The sequence below is a fragment of the Rhinatrema bivittatum genome, chromosome 8 (assembly GCF_901001135.1).
Source record: "Rhinatrema bivittatum chromosome 8, aRhiBiv1.1, whole genome shotgun sequence".
Taxonomy (NCBI): Eukaryota; Metazoa; Chordata; class Amphibia; order Gymnophiona; family Rhinatrematidae; genus Rhinatrema; species Rhinatrema bivittatum.
Genome location: NC_042622.1, coordinates 217894786 through 217908698, shown reverse-complemented (window position 1 = coordinate 217908698; position 13913 = coordinate 217894786).

Here is a 13913-nt window from a genome sequence, read left to right as displayed (position 1 = left end):
TTCGACGGTAGCCAACTACCTCGACACAAGGGTCCACTTTCATAACATCACTCATCAATCAAGATCTAAAAATTTTGCCATGAGTCTTGGCACTAAGGCTTAATCGGTATCTACCCTACTCCGATCAGGTGAGTTTTATTCCCCAGCGAATGGCAGCGGACAGTGTACGTAAGATTTTAGACCTCATGTGGTGGGTAAAGCGAGAACATATTCCCGCAGTCTTACTAGCCGTCGATGCAGAAAAGGCATTTGACCTCGTGCACTGGCCTTTCTTATTCCAGACACTAGCGGCTATGAATTTTCGGGACTCCTTTCTCCAGTGGCTACGCCAGCTTTACACCTCTCCGAAAGCAACAGTAAAGGTTAATGGGAGATATGGCCCATGTTTCGAAATTGGGAGAGGTACCAGACAGGGCTGCCCCCTGTCACCACTGCTCTTTGCCATCTTTTTGGAGCCTTTCGCCACCCGCGTACAGCGTTCAAATTACATCAAGGGAATCGAACTACAGGGCCGCAAATATAACATTTCCCTATTTGCGGATGATATAATGTTCACCCTGGCTGATCCCATAAACTCCCTGGAGGCGGTGAGGCAGGAGATGACAGCCTTTAGCCGTGTCTCCGGATTCAAGGTGAATCTTGAAAAGTCTGAACTTCTCAACATCAACCTCCACCCCACAGACGTAGCTATTATCAAACGCACTTTCCCTTTCAAATGGGCAAAGAAAGCCTTAAAATACCTAGGTGTTTATCTAAACTCCTCCCTAGAGGACCTTTACCAACTCAATTATGTCCCTTTCCTTAAAGCTATTGACCGAGACCTCCTTCAATGGCATCAAAAACCGTTTTCTTGGCTGGGAAGGATAGCCATCATAAAGATGAATATTTTACCTCATCTTTTCTACTTATTTTCCACTCTGCCAATCTATTTGACTACTTCATTGCTGAAAAAATTACAAAAAAAAATCTTCGACTTCATCTGGAGGCGCTGGCCCCCTCGAGTTGCTCCCCGTAATATGTTCTTGCTGAAATTGGCTGGTGGCCTAGGTGTACTGAATCTTCTCCACTATTATGCTGCCTCCCAGCTGAAAGCTATTATAGACATTGCCAAAAGAGAAGCACCCAAACAATGGGCCCAAGCAGAACAAGCTATGATGGGGCAATGGCTATCAACGCCTTATTTTGGCAGCCGCGCCACATGTCCAACTTCGTGCATACCCTGGGCCCTCCAAACGACTTTAAAGGTCTGGAACAATTGGAAGACTAAACTACTTGAGCACTTTTCCTATTTTTACCAATCCTCCTTATATTATTTATTTATTTATTTATTTATTTAGGAACTTTTATATACCGGTATTAGTGGGGACATCATACCGGTTCACATAATAACTGCAAGTTTGGAAAGTACATTTCAACAGGGAGAGTAACTGGGCGCGGGGGTAACCAAAAGGCAGTATGAAGGATAGAAAACAAGGAAATCATAACCGGAGAATAACAATTAACAATTTAACAAATTAACAATTTACATTGAATAACTCCTTAATGTAAGGAGCGGGCAGTCACCTGGAAGGGGGGGGGGGGCGGGCTAAGGAGAAGAAGGGAATGCTATTCTGTGTAGGCATGGTTGAACAGAAGTGTTTTTAGTTTCTTTTTGAATTTGATTGCGCAAGGTTCAAGGCGCATGTGGACAGGTAGGGAGTTCCAGAGGGTCGGACCGGCAATGGAGATGGCACGGTCACGGGTGGAGGAGAGATGAGCTGTTTTTAGGGAATGAACATGAAGGGTGCCTTTGTTGGTAGATCTAGTGGCTCGGGTGGAAAGGGAGGCGGTGAACGGGAGGTCGAGCCAGTTGGAATTGTGAGTGTGGATGGACTTGTGTATTATGGTCAAGGTTTTGTAGTGTATACGTGACAGGATAGGGAGCCAATGTAGGTCCTTGAGGATGGGGGTGATATGGTCGTGTTTGTGTGTGTTTGTGATGAGTCTTGCAGTTGCATTTTGCAATAGTTGAAGGGGTTTTATAAAAGATAGGGGGAGCCCTAAGAGGAGGGCATTACAGTAATCAAGTTTGGAGGTGAGGGTGGCTTGAATCACTGTACGGAGGTCATGGGTGTAAAGCAGGGGTCTGAGTTTCTTTAGAACATTGAGTTTGAAGAAACCAGCTTTGAGGATAGAGTTGATGTGAGGTTTCATGCTGAGGTTAGGATCGAGAAGGACTCCGAGGTCCCTAACGGAGGGTTGGGCTGTAAGGAGGTTAAGTTTAGGGTCGTTAGGCGGGAGGTCAGGGGGATGCGAGGAGATGTAGAGGAGTTCCGTTTTATTTGTGTTGAGTGCAAGCTGAAGGTTGGTGAGGAGGGTGTTGATAGCTGCTAGGCAATTTTCCCAGTGCTCCAGAGCGTCTGATATGGAGTTGTGAATGGGAATGATGATCTGTACATCATCAGCATACAGGTAGAATTTGAGTTTAAGGTCAGAGAGGAGGTGGCAGAGAGGTGTGAGGTAAACATTGAAAAGGGTCGAAGAGAGTGATGAACCTTGCGGGACTCCTTGTTGTAGGGGGTATGAGGCAGATAGGTTATTTCCAATTTTAACAGAGAACTTTCTGTTGGAGAGGTATGATTTGAACCAGGCGAGAGCTATTCCTGAGATGCCAATGCTTTCTAGCCGTGTCAGGATGTAGTGGTGGCTGATGGTGTCGAAGGCCGCTGAAATATCGAGAAGGGCGAGGAGGTAGCTGTGGCCTTGTCCCAGACCTCTAAGAAGATGGTCAGTAAGGGAGAGGAGTAAAGATTCAGTATTAAAGTGTTTCCTGAATCCAAATTGGGAAGTATGGAGGATATCATGGTTTTCAATGTAGTCCATGAGTTGTGAGTTAACCACCTTTTCCATTAGTTTGGAGATAAAAGGGAGGTTGGAAATGGGGCGGAAGTTGGATGGGTCTTTTGGGTCTAGGGAGGGTTTCTTAAGGAGGGGTTTGACAACAGCGTGTTTGAGGGGGTCTGGGACTATCCCATGGCTGAGGGAGCAGTTGATAATATCTGCTATAGTGCTGGCTATGCTGTTGGGGATGGCTATTAGAGCTTTGGTGGGGATGGTGTCGTTGGGGTGAGAGGCTGGCTTGAGTTTTCGAAGGAGGCTTACGATTTCTTTAGAGGAGGTAAGGTCAATGGTGGCCATTGAAGGGTGGGAGGGGGGGGGAAGCGAAGGTGGGTTGGTGGGGGGACAGGGATTGGTGGGGGGAAATCTGGAGAGCAGGTTGGAGATTTTACTTTGGAAGTAATTTGCGAGTTCTTCACATTTCGCTGCTGCCTCAGAATCTGGGATGGTAGGAGAGATAGGGGTGGTGAGGCTGGTGACATAGGAGAAAAGAACTTTAGGGTTAAATTTATACCTCCCAATTTCCAGCAGGATACTGTTCTTCAACCTTTAAATCATGGTTACAAGCTGATATTATGACTATTGGGCATATTTATCAAGGGGGACAATTAATGCCTTTAACACAGATTAGTCTTCAATACAGTGTGTCAGAGACCAACTATCTCCCTTATGCACAGATCCACCACTTTATTCACACTCTAATTAGAAGGCAAGAACTGAGGCCCACTTGGTCTCTTTTTGAAAATTATTGCGCAGGAGCAGACAAGCTTACCAAGGCAGCCTCACAGATATACGGCCTGCTAAATAATTTTGACCAATCTCCCCTGCCACATATTCTTAAATGGGAAAAAGACCTGGGAGAATCTTTAACACCCAAAGAGTGGGGACTTATTTTCCAAATGGCGAGTAGATGCTCCATTTCGGCAAGACTTCAAGAGAATTGCTACAAGATGCTTTATAGGTGGCACTTGGTCCCGGAGTGACTGCATGTCATCTCTACTCAATACTCTCCCCTTTGCTGACGAGATTGCGGATCAGTGGGAACGTTCTTACACATCTGGTGGTCGTGTCCACACGTGGCGCGGTTCTGGACGGAGATGGAACATTGGCTCTCCCAGTTACTTCATACGTCTATCAGGCTGACCGCTAAAGAAGTTCTTTTAAATGGACAAATTATGGGACTTGACAAAGTCCAACAGAGGTTCAGCCGACAAGTGTGGATAGCCTCTAGGCTCTTGATAGCTAAGCATTGGAAAAGCGACCGTTTGCCCACGGTGGAGGAAGTTGTTACCCTTTTAAGGCACCACAGGCGCCTTGACTACCTAACAGCAGTTCTTCGTAATCTTCTCACCTCCTTTCGGAAAACATGGAGCTACCCCCCAGCAACTTAGACTTTTGGCTACCTAGTAATTCTCGATTGGGCGGGTGCCCTTCACATTTCCAGCACTTCTCTTATTCTCCTCTTCTATAATGCATATTACTATTGATATTGGTATTGTCATATTACTGTCATATTGGTATTGTCATATTACTATTGATATTGGTATTATCAGCCAGGTTTCAGTTATAGAATCTCACTACCTAATCGTAATCTTTGTAAGTTACTCCCCAGTTCCTTGATCCAAGTTTATTCTCCCGGTTTGATGTAATCGCATTCTTACATGCTTGTTTCTGTTATAATGTAAACCGAAATGATATGTAACTTTGCTACATGAATTTCGGTATATAAAAATGTTAAATAAATAAATAAATAGTTCATTATTATGCCCTCTTTATAACAACGAGGCCTAGACTTACACCACCCCACTCTCACCTCACACTGAAAGCCCCCCTCCAGAGTGTTTCCAGCCCGTCTGGAAGACGGTCTGGGGTTTCATTTGTCTACTATATGATTGTGTTCTGACAGTTTTCCGCATCTCATATTAACAAAGGGTGAAATGTACTGGGAAAAGGGGAGGGAGAGGGGGGAGAACACAATTTTGGAATAACTTTGGAACATATCTATCGCTTATGTGAACAGATACCACTGTATTAAAAATGCATCTCGTAGAAATGCTTTAATGTACAAGTTTATCTGTTATGCTTACAAGTTACAGACCGGTTGTTTTCTTATCATGTTCTGTACAAACTCAATAAAATATTAATAACAAAAAAAACAAACCCTAACTAGGGGGGAAAAACACTTAGGGATTATATGGCTAGAAGAGAGAGTGGGTCTTCAGTGTTAAAGACACATTTGACAGGTCTGCTGGAAAAAAGAAAATGATGGGAGCCGTGGGGGTCTTGGCAGCACAGGAACCACCATGCATGACCTTTTCCTTCTTTCCAGAAAAGTCTGGAAGCCTCTCAATGCGGTCAGGTGACCACTGACTGTGTCTGTGGCAAACTGGTCAGCTTCTGAGCCATGCATTCTTTTGCCACCCTGTTTACTTGAGGATGATCCTGAGCACTTACAGTTACTCAACAAGGATTCTGGCTTCTCTACTCGATGAACATTTTGGGGAGTAACTTTATTTTAATCGCACTTCATGTCATTTTACAGCATGGACTTAATCCCTGTTTTTCTCCTTATACATAAACTAGGTTTACTTTAATTTGGTTTATTATGCAGCTCTGTTTTCCATACCACGAGATTTCTGGGTTTCTGTAGCGTTCTCTTGGTATCTGTACTAACTGCAGATTCTGGGTATCTGTGGAAAATTCTGGGTATCTTCACCCATTTCCCATAGATTGCTGACAAAGAAATGCATACGAAAGACTGCCCTAGAGCAGTGAGAAAACACTGGCTAGGATTCACTATCCCGATGCACTCCGGCCTCTAACCATACAAATGTCTCGAAGAGGGAAAAAAAAAAAGTACAGAAGGATAAGTTCCTACAACAAAGCAGCCTCGCTTTTAACAAGTAAATTCATGGGATGAATGTTAAGTACACCGGGTACACCTGTCACACAGTTGTATGTCTTTGGGCCTTTGTTTGACTTCTCTCCCTCTTTGTCAGCATAGCCCTGACCTCATTTCATTGCCTTTGAAGTTTTTCAGAATGTCATTTCGATTTAAGGAGAATTTCATTACAGAGTTTGGAGGGATTTGGGAAGCATGCAGCGTTCTGAATTCATTGCTTTGGCAGATCTGTTAAAAGTCTGCAATTTATGCACAAAATTGTCTGTCTTTTAAAATAATAATGCAGAAAAAAATGGTCTACAGTTTTAGTGAGCTTGTTTGGATGGCATGAAACAGAATGTATTAGGCCTTTCTGGCCCTGGACGCGACCGGCTTTCTCACTGTCAGATTCAGCTTGTGAATTTTATTCAGCTCTTTAGTGTAAATTAATAGAAAGAGATAAAAAAAATGACAAGCAGAGTTGGAGAGATTGGATGCAGCACGATACTGGCATGTGTATTCATATTAGAAGATGGAAAGAGAAAACGGGCTGGCTCTGAAGTAGTCTGAAGCACAAAAAATATTGATAAAAATATTTTTGTGATAATTTTTTATTTCCTGTGTTGGGCAGTATACCCCTAAAATATACATACACAGCACACCTTCAGTGTCTATCAGATACTAGCATACCAGTCATGTTATTAAACACCATATTCAGTAAATCACAGTTAAGATACATATTTGGCCTGACAGTTTCCTCTTGTTCCTTTGGGTTTCCAGTTCAATCAGAACTGGTTTCTTCTGGGCTGTGGTGTCAGAAGCCTTTATTCACTATTAACCAAGTTCTCTGTGGACAGGCATCTCACACAGCCACACAATATGGATGACATCAACCGATGGCACCGATTCAGGTTGTTTGTCTCTCCAAGCTCAGAAAGTTCTAGTCCTCCTTTCTGAGCATGCACAGGTATTCTTGCGCGATTCTCTCAGTCTTATTTTGACCGTCTCAGCAAATGGTTGGGAATCTCGCCTTGTGACACTGCATTCTTTTTTAGAAATATCATTGGATAAAAAAGGGAAGAGTCTGTTTAAAAAGTGCTAGCAATGTGGACACAAAAATATCCACTTTCGAACTAAACTCTGTTTGTTTAACTTGTTTAGGTTCAAATCATGATTCCTCAAACTGTGGCTCCCTGTGGACGGATGTCTCTGAAGGCGCTCATTTATAGACAACTCTGCTTAAAGTATGAGGAAGCAAGCTCATCAAAGCTGGCTCATAAAAAGATCAGCGAACAATCGTCTTCGGGCCAGGCCCGCACTTTATTTTCTTCGGTGTTAGAAAAATCAGGATCTCATCAAAGCCAAGAGTCCTCTGTATTGACGCATCAAAGCAGAAAAGAGCTAGCACCAGAATATCAGTGTAGAAGATCACCTGCATCGGGCAACTGACGTAGCCACTCCCCAATGAAGAAACGGCGGTGTCAAAGTCCTTCAGTGCCCAAAAATCATCATGGTCATTCATTCATGGACACTGAAGCCTCAACATGAACAGCCAATGACACAGAAACCTCACCGCAATCACTCACCTACGAAAACAGCAGCGCACCCGTTCACCGGCACCCAAGCATCAGCACTCCAGTCCATTGCAGCAAAAATATTATTGCTCTGAATCATCAGCACCACGACACAGGTGCACACAGTCACCAATATCACACACATATGAGATGACTTCAAGCTCTAAATCCAGAAAATATCATCAGGGAACAGGAGCACAATCTACACCATCCAGTAATTCTGTAGAACTATGGATTACAAAAAGATAAAACACATACAATCCTCAGATAGTATAACTTCACCAAGAAAGCATTCTTTTCAAGAAGTGACATTGATAGCCAGAATTGCAGCCCATCAAATCAGGATGGTACAGTACCTAGAAAGCCTCCAACAACGTGCTTCAAAACTGCCAGAAGAACATCAATCCTTCAGTGAAATAATGGAACTAACAAAAACTTTGCAAAACACATAGGGGCAGATTTTTAAAATTACGCGCGGGGGGGGGTACATTTGTGCGCGCTACCTGGCGTGCACAAATGTACGCCCGATTTTATAACATGCGCACGCTGCCGTGCGCATGTTATAAAATCCAGGGTCGGCGCACGCAAGGGGGTGCACACATGTGCATCTTGCGCGCGCTGAGCCCTAGGGGAGGCCCGATGGCTTTCCCCGTTCCCTCCAAGGCTGCTCCTAAATCAGAGCGGCCTTGGAGGGAACTTTTTTTTTGTTTCCCCCCACCTTTCCCTCCCTTCCCCTATCTAACCCACCCCCCAGCCCTACCTAAATCCCCCTACCTTATTTTGTTGAGTTACACCTGCCTCTAGCAGGCGTAACTTGCGCGCGCCGGCTGTCTGCCAGTGCGGCAGGCCCTGACACAGGCCACCGCCATGCCCCCGGACACGCCCCCGGACCGCGGCCCCCGCCCCACCAATTTTTGCAAACCCCGGGACATACACGCGTCCCGGGGCTTGCACGCGCCACCAAGCCTATGCAATATAGGCTCGGCGCGTGCGGGGGGGGGGGGTTTAAGGGTTACGCACGTAGCCCTTTTAAAATCCATCCCATAGGGGGTAATTTTCAAAAAGATATACATGCTTAAATCTGGGTTTTACACATATAAAGATTCAAATAAGATCACTACATGAGACACTACAGAAAATACAATCAATACTACCAGGGCAAGCAATGCCCTATCATAATTCAGCAGCAGCAGCAGCAACCTCACATTCAAGGGCAACAATTACAAGACCGACCCCAAAATCGGCATAGAAATCAGCAAAGACGGCCAACAACCATTTCAAAGGACTACTCAGTCCTTTTGACTTTGATCCTTATCACTGTCACAATTCATTCCCAGAAATACAAATAGGAGGGAGACTACAATTCCTCAGGAAGCACTGGGCTCAAATCACAAGACAAATGGGTCCTAAAAATAAAAAGAATGGGCTACTTTCTAAATTTCAATTACCATACTCGAATCCTCCAGTATACCACCAGCATTGACAGGACCATTTGACAGTCCTTCAAAAAGAGCTGCAATCTTTCCTCCAATCCAAAGCAATTCAAATAGTTCCAAAATGTCAACAAGGAACAGGATTGTAGCCAAGATATTTCCTAGTCCCCAAAAAAACAGGTGGTCTACATCCTATACTGGACCTCAGGAATCTGAACAATTTTCTGAAAAAAGAGAAGTTAAAAAATGAATTCAATAGGAACAATACTGCCTCTCTTGCAAAAAAAAAAAAAGAGACTGGCTAACATCTCTGGACATGAAAGACACTTATTCACACATTCCCATTCAGAGATCCCATCGCAAGTACCTTAGGTTCACCCTTCAAGAAAATCATTATCAGTACAGACTTCTACTATTCAGCCTGCCTCAGGCCCCTAAAGTATTCAGAAATGCCTAACAGTAGTAACTGCTTATGTAAGAAAATAAAATGTTTAATTATTTATTTATTTAACTGTTTTTATATACCGACATTCGATCGAGATATCATATCGGTTCACATGGAACAATAAACTAATAAGGCAGGAGGACTGCTTATTTTACATTGAAACTAGGTAACTTACATTATAACATGGCAACTTACATGGTAACTAGGTAACTTACTAGGTATCTAGGTAATTTACATTGTACATGGTGACTTACATACAGGTCGATACTGTAAGACCGCGGGAGAGCGGACGAACGCCCGCTCTCCCGGCGCGCGCACCAGCCCTTCGCCGGTGCGGGCGATTCAGTATTTAAATGAGGTGACGCGGGAAAAACGGGGAAAAGGAGGCGCTAGGGACACTAGCGCATCCCTAGCACCTCCTTTTTGTCAGGAGCGGCGGCTGTCAGCGGGTTTGACAGCCGACGCTCAATTTTGCCGGCGTCGGTTCTCGAGCCCGCTGACAGCCACGGGCTCGGAAAACCGGACGCCGGCAAAATTGAGCGTCCGGTTTTCGGCCCGACAGCCGAAGGCCGAATTCAAATTTTTTATTTTTTTTTTTTACTTTTTTTTACTTTTCGGGACCTCCGATTTAATATCGCCATGATATTAAGTCGGAGGGTGCACAGAAAAGCAGTTTTTACTGCTTTTCTGTGCACTTTCCTGGCGCCGGAAGAAATTAGCGCCGACCTTTGGGTCGGCGCTAATTTCTTAGAGTAAAATGTGCGGCTTGGCTGCACATTTTACTTACTGGATCCCGCGCGCATACCTAATAGGGCCCTCAACATGCATTTGCATGTTGAGGGCCCTATTAGGTGCCGCGGGTGGGCCGCGTGTTTTCCTCCCCTTACTGAATAAGGGGTAAGGGAAAACATGCGTCCAGAGCAGGCTGACAGTGCGCTCCGACGGAGCACACTTTACTGTATCGACCTGATAATGATTGAGGAATAGGGTGTATAATGAGAGGAAACGTTGTAGGTAGAAATTATACATTACGGGAAATACATGAGAAGATGCATTTGTTCGTGATGAGACAATTTAGTAAAAATCAGTAATAATTAAAATGAGGCACTTTATCAAACGGATGTATCAGGAACATTTCGGTTGAAGATCATAATAGTTAGGACGAGTGAAGGGTATCGGGAAGGAGACCAGGTGGATCCATGAGGGTTATGTGTCAGGGGGGAATGCTTTTCTGAAGAGCCAGGTTTTGAGTTGTTTTTTGAAGGCTTGGGTGGAGGGTTCGTTTCTGAGGAGGGGTGGGAGGGAGTTCCAGAGGGAGGGGCCGGCTACAGATATGGCTCGTTTTCGGGTGGAGGAGAGGTGTGCATTTTTTGCGCTGGGAACGATGAGTAGGCCAGTGTCAGAGGATCTAAGGTTTCTATGGGAGGAGTATGGGCGGATGGCGGTGTTTAGCCAGTTCATCTTATGTTTTAATGTTTTAATAAGTAAACATCTTATGGTGTTTAGCCAGTCCATGTCTTAGTAATACATGGATTGGCTAATATTGAGTACATCTTATGAAAATTTGATCAAAGATTTAACCCTCCTTCAATGTACTACTTGGGCTATCTAGAAAACTACGAAAAATCTTCATTTATTCCAAAGCAAAAGCTGGAGTTCATAGGAATGGAATTAGACATGCTCCAACAAAAGGCATTTCTCCCTCTACAGAGGACAAACTAATAGCTCTCGAGAAGAAAGTAAAAGGGAAGAAATGGATAACAGCAAGAAATTGCCTGACACTACTGGGGCCTATGGCTTCAAAAGTAAATGTTTTATTTAGATATTTATATGCCACTTTTTGGCACATCAAAGTGTACATCAAAGTGGATTACATTCAGGTACTGTAGGTATTTCCCTATCCCCACAGGGCTTTCAATCTCATTTTGCACCTGAGGCAATGGAGGGTAAAGTGACTTGCCCAACGTCACAAGGAGCAACAACAATTAATTAATCCCAATTAATTCTTGTCTGGCAGGGAGAGTATGTATCTTGTATGCAATATAACAATTCTCTGTAAAACAAAAACTTAAAATAAGAAGCATGGCAAGAATTAATTGTGAGCCCCTGAGGCAGCCATTGCGAAACATGATATCATGTCGGGCTCTTTTCTTTATTTCTAACCTCTAGCCTTTAGGGATCCACAATGTTTATCCCATGCCCCTTTGAATTCCTTGACTGTTTTCGTCTTCGCCACTTCTTCTGGAATAGATGGGTCTTTCGGCACAGAAGGAACTTCCACTGGAGGATGTGGTGAAGGCGGGATTTGTTGTTGTTGCTCTATCAACTTCAAAAATTGCGTTAGGATGTCTGTTATAGGGGTCATAGCTTGTGAAGCTAGCCTAGATGTTGATGGTGTAGACGGCAGAGGCTGTATTGGTGATGGTAGTGTAGGAGGTACAGTAGTCAATGGGCCTTTTGGATGCACTGGTGGATCTGGTATGACCCCAGGGGAGGATGAAAGGCTGTCTGAAAGCTGAGGTGGAGACATATCTGCATCAGAGGCGACCACAAGTAATGGAGAAGGCTCCTTAGGCCTTTTATGACCAGAGATATGTTTCTTGGGCGCAAGATGCTTTGGGTGCGGTGTTGGCTGTTTTTGCCCTTGCGAACCTGCGTCGACGTGTGTCGGTGGAGCGTCGACTCGACGCAACTGCGACTCACTTTGCACTGTGCGTTCAGTGCTTCAATGCACCGGAGCCTTGATGCTTCGATGTTCCCGAGGTGCGTCGGAGCTTCGGACGCGGTTCCTTATCTTTTCTTCGGAAAGCCGTTGGCATCGGTGAGGCGCGTGGCCGCGACGCCATTGACGCATCCCCCGAGCCCTGCCCTTGTTCTTGAAGGGGCATCAGGTATGGGTTTTGTACCCTAAGGGGTTCAACAGAAGAAGCCCTTCTATGGGATGCTGCCTTCTTTTTCCTCTCAGGCCCTGAAGATGATCTAACAGAAGCCTGAGGAGCCTCAGGCAAACCCGGGAAGATACAAAAGGGAGTACCTAGCTGAAAGACTTTACTAGACTTAGAGAGCTCCGCCACCTAGTAGCACGGAAGACGTACCCAGACAGCATGGCTAATTCAGCTGCTTATCTACTTGAAAAAAGTAAATGCTGTGGTGCTAATTTTCTTCTAGGATCTCAGTGTCAGTGTTTAGGCTGAACTGAGAAAAAGTTCAGTGAACTATGAGTGACGTGAGCGAGGAGGGGAGGCTGAAGAACAAGACAACTGGAGAATAAGAAGGAGGAGAGGCTGGGAAGCAAGATTATTGGGGACTGGGGGAGAGGGGGCTGGAGAACAAGACTCCTGGGGACTGGGGAGGGATCTAGTTGGGGAGAAGCGGCTAGGGAACATGAATACTGGGGGATCTAGGTGGAGAGATGGGACTAGAAAGCATGACTGGGGAGGTCTTGGAGGGGTGGGACTGTGGAACACAATAGATGGAGTCTGGGGGGCTGGGAGAGGAGAGGGGATTGGGGAGCACTACTTCTGGGGAAGGGGCGAGGGGACTGGAGAGCATGCCTGTGGGAGGGGCTATGGAACAACACTACTGGGGACTGGGAGGCTGGGTGAAGAGAGGAGAATGGAGAGCATGACTGCTGGGGACTGTATGATCTGGATTGAGAGATGGGACTGAGGAGCATGACTGCTGGTGGCTGAGGGAAGAAGGGGAGAGGGGGCTAGGGAACATGACTATTGGGGGTCTGGAAGGGGAGAGGGAATTCGGGAGCACTACTTCTGGGGGAAAGGGTGAGGGGACTGGGGAGCATGCCTGTGGGATGGGCTATGGAACAACACTGCTGGGGACTGGGAGGCTGGGTGAAGAGAGGAGACTGGGGAACATGACTGCTGGGGACTGTAGGGTCTGGATCAAGAGATGGGACTGAGGAGCATGACTGCTGGTGGCTGAGGGGAGAAGGGGCTAGGGAACATGACTACTGGGGGTCTTGGTGGGGAGAGGGGATTGGGGAACAAAACTGGGGGAGAGGGGAGGGGCTCTGGAATAAGGCTACTGGGGAACTGGGAGGCTGGGTAAGGAGAGGGGACTTGGGAGCATGGCTGCTGGAAATTGTGGGGGTCTGGATGGGGAGAGGGGACTGAGGAGCATGACTGTTGGTGGCTGGGTGAGGAGAGGGGCCTGAGGACAACTGCTGGGGGATTCTGGGTGGGGAGAGGGGACTGGGAACTGGAAAGCAAAACTGCTGGGGAACTGGGGGGGGGGGCTGGGGAGGAAGACTGCTGGGGACTGGGTGGGGAGCAAATGTATGGGAGTTGAGGAGGGGGGTGCGCTGTATGAGCATTTATATGCAAGACAGAAAGAGAGGGAGTGTAAGTGAAATCATGTGAGTGTGCATGTGTGAGAGAAGATAAAGTTTGTGTAGCCCCTTTCCCTTGATCCATGACAATCAGGGTGACTGGGAATCAAAAAATCCAACGTATGGAGAGAACATTTTTTAATTCTTATAAGTTTCATTATAGGATGTTTGACGTGTCTGCAATTTTGATATATTATATTGGTGTTTTTGGAAATTTATAAACACTTATGAGGCTTAAATTATTGAATGTTATATTCATAAGCTGTCTTGAAATATGTTTTTTTTATTAGTATAGTTTTACTATTATGATTGATGTTTTATATTTCTTGATTTTGTTGTTGTTTAGTCTTCCAGT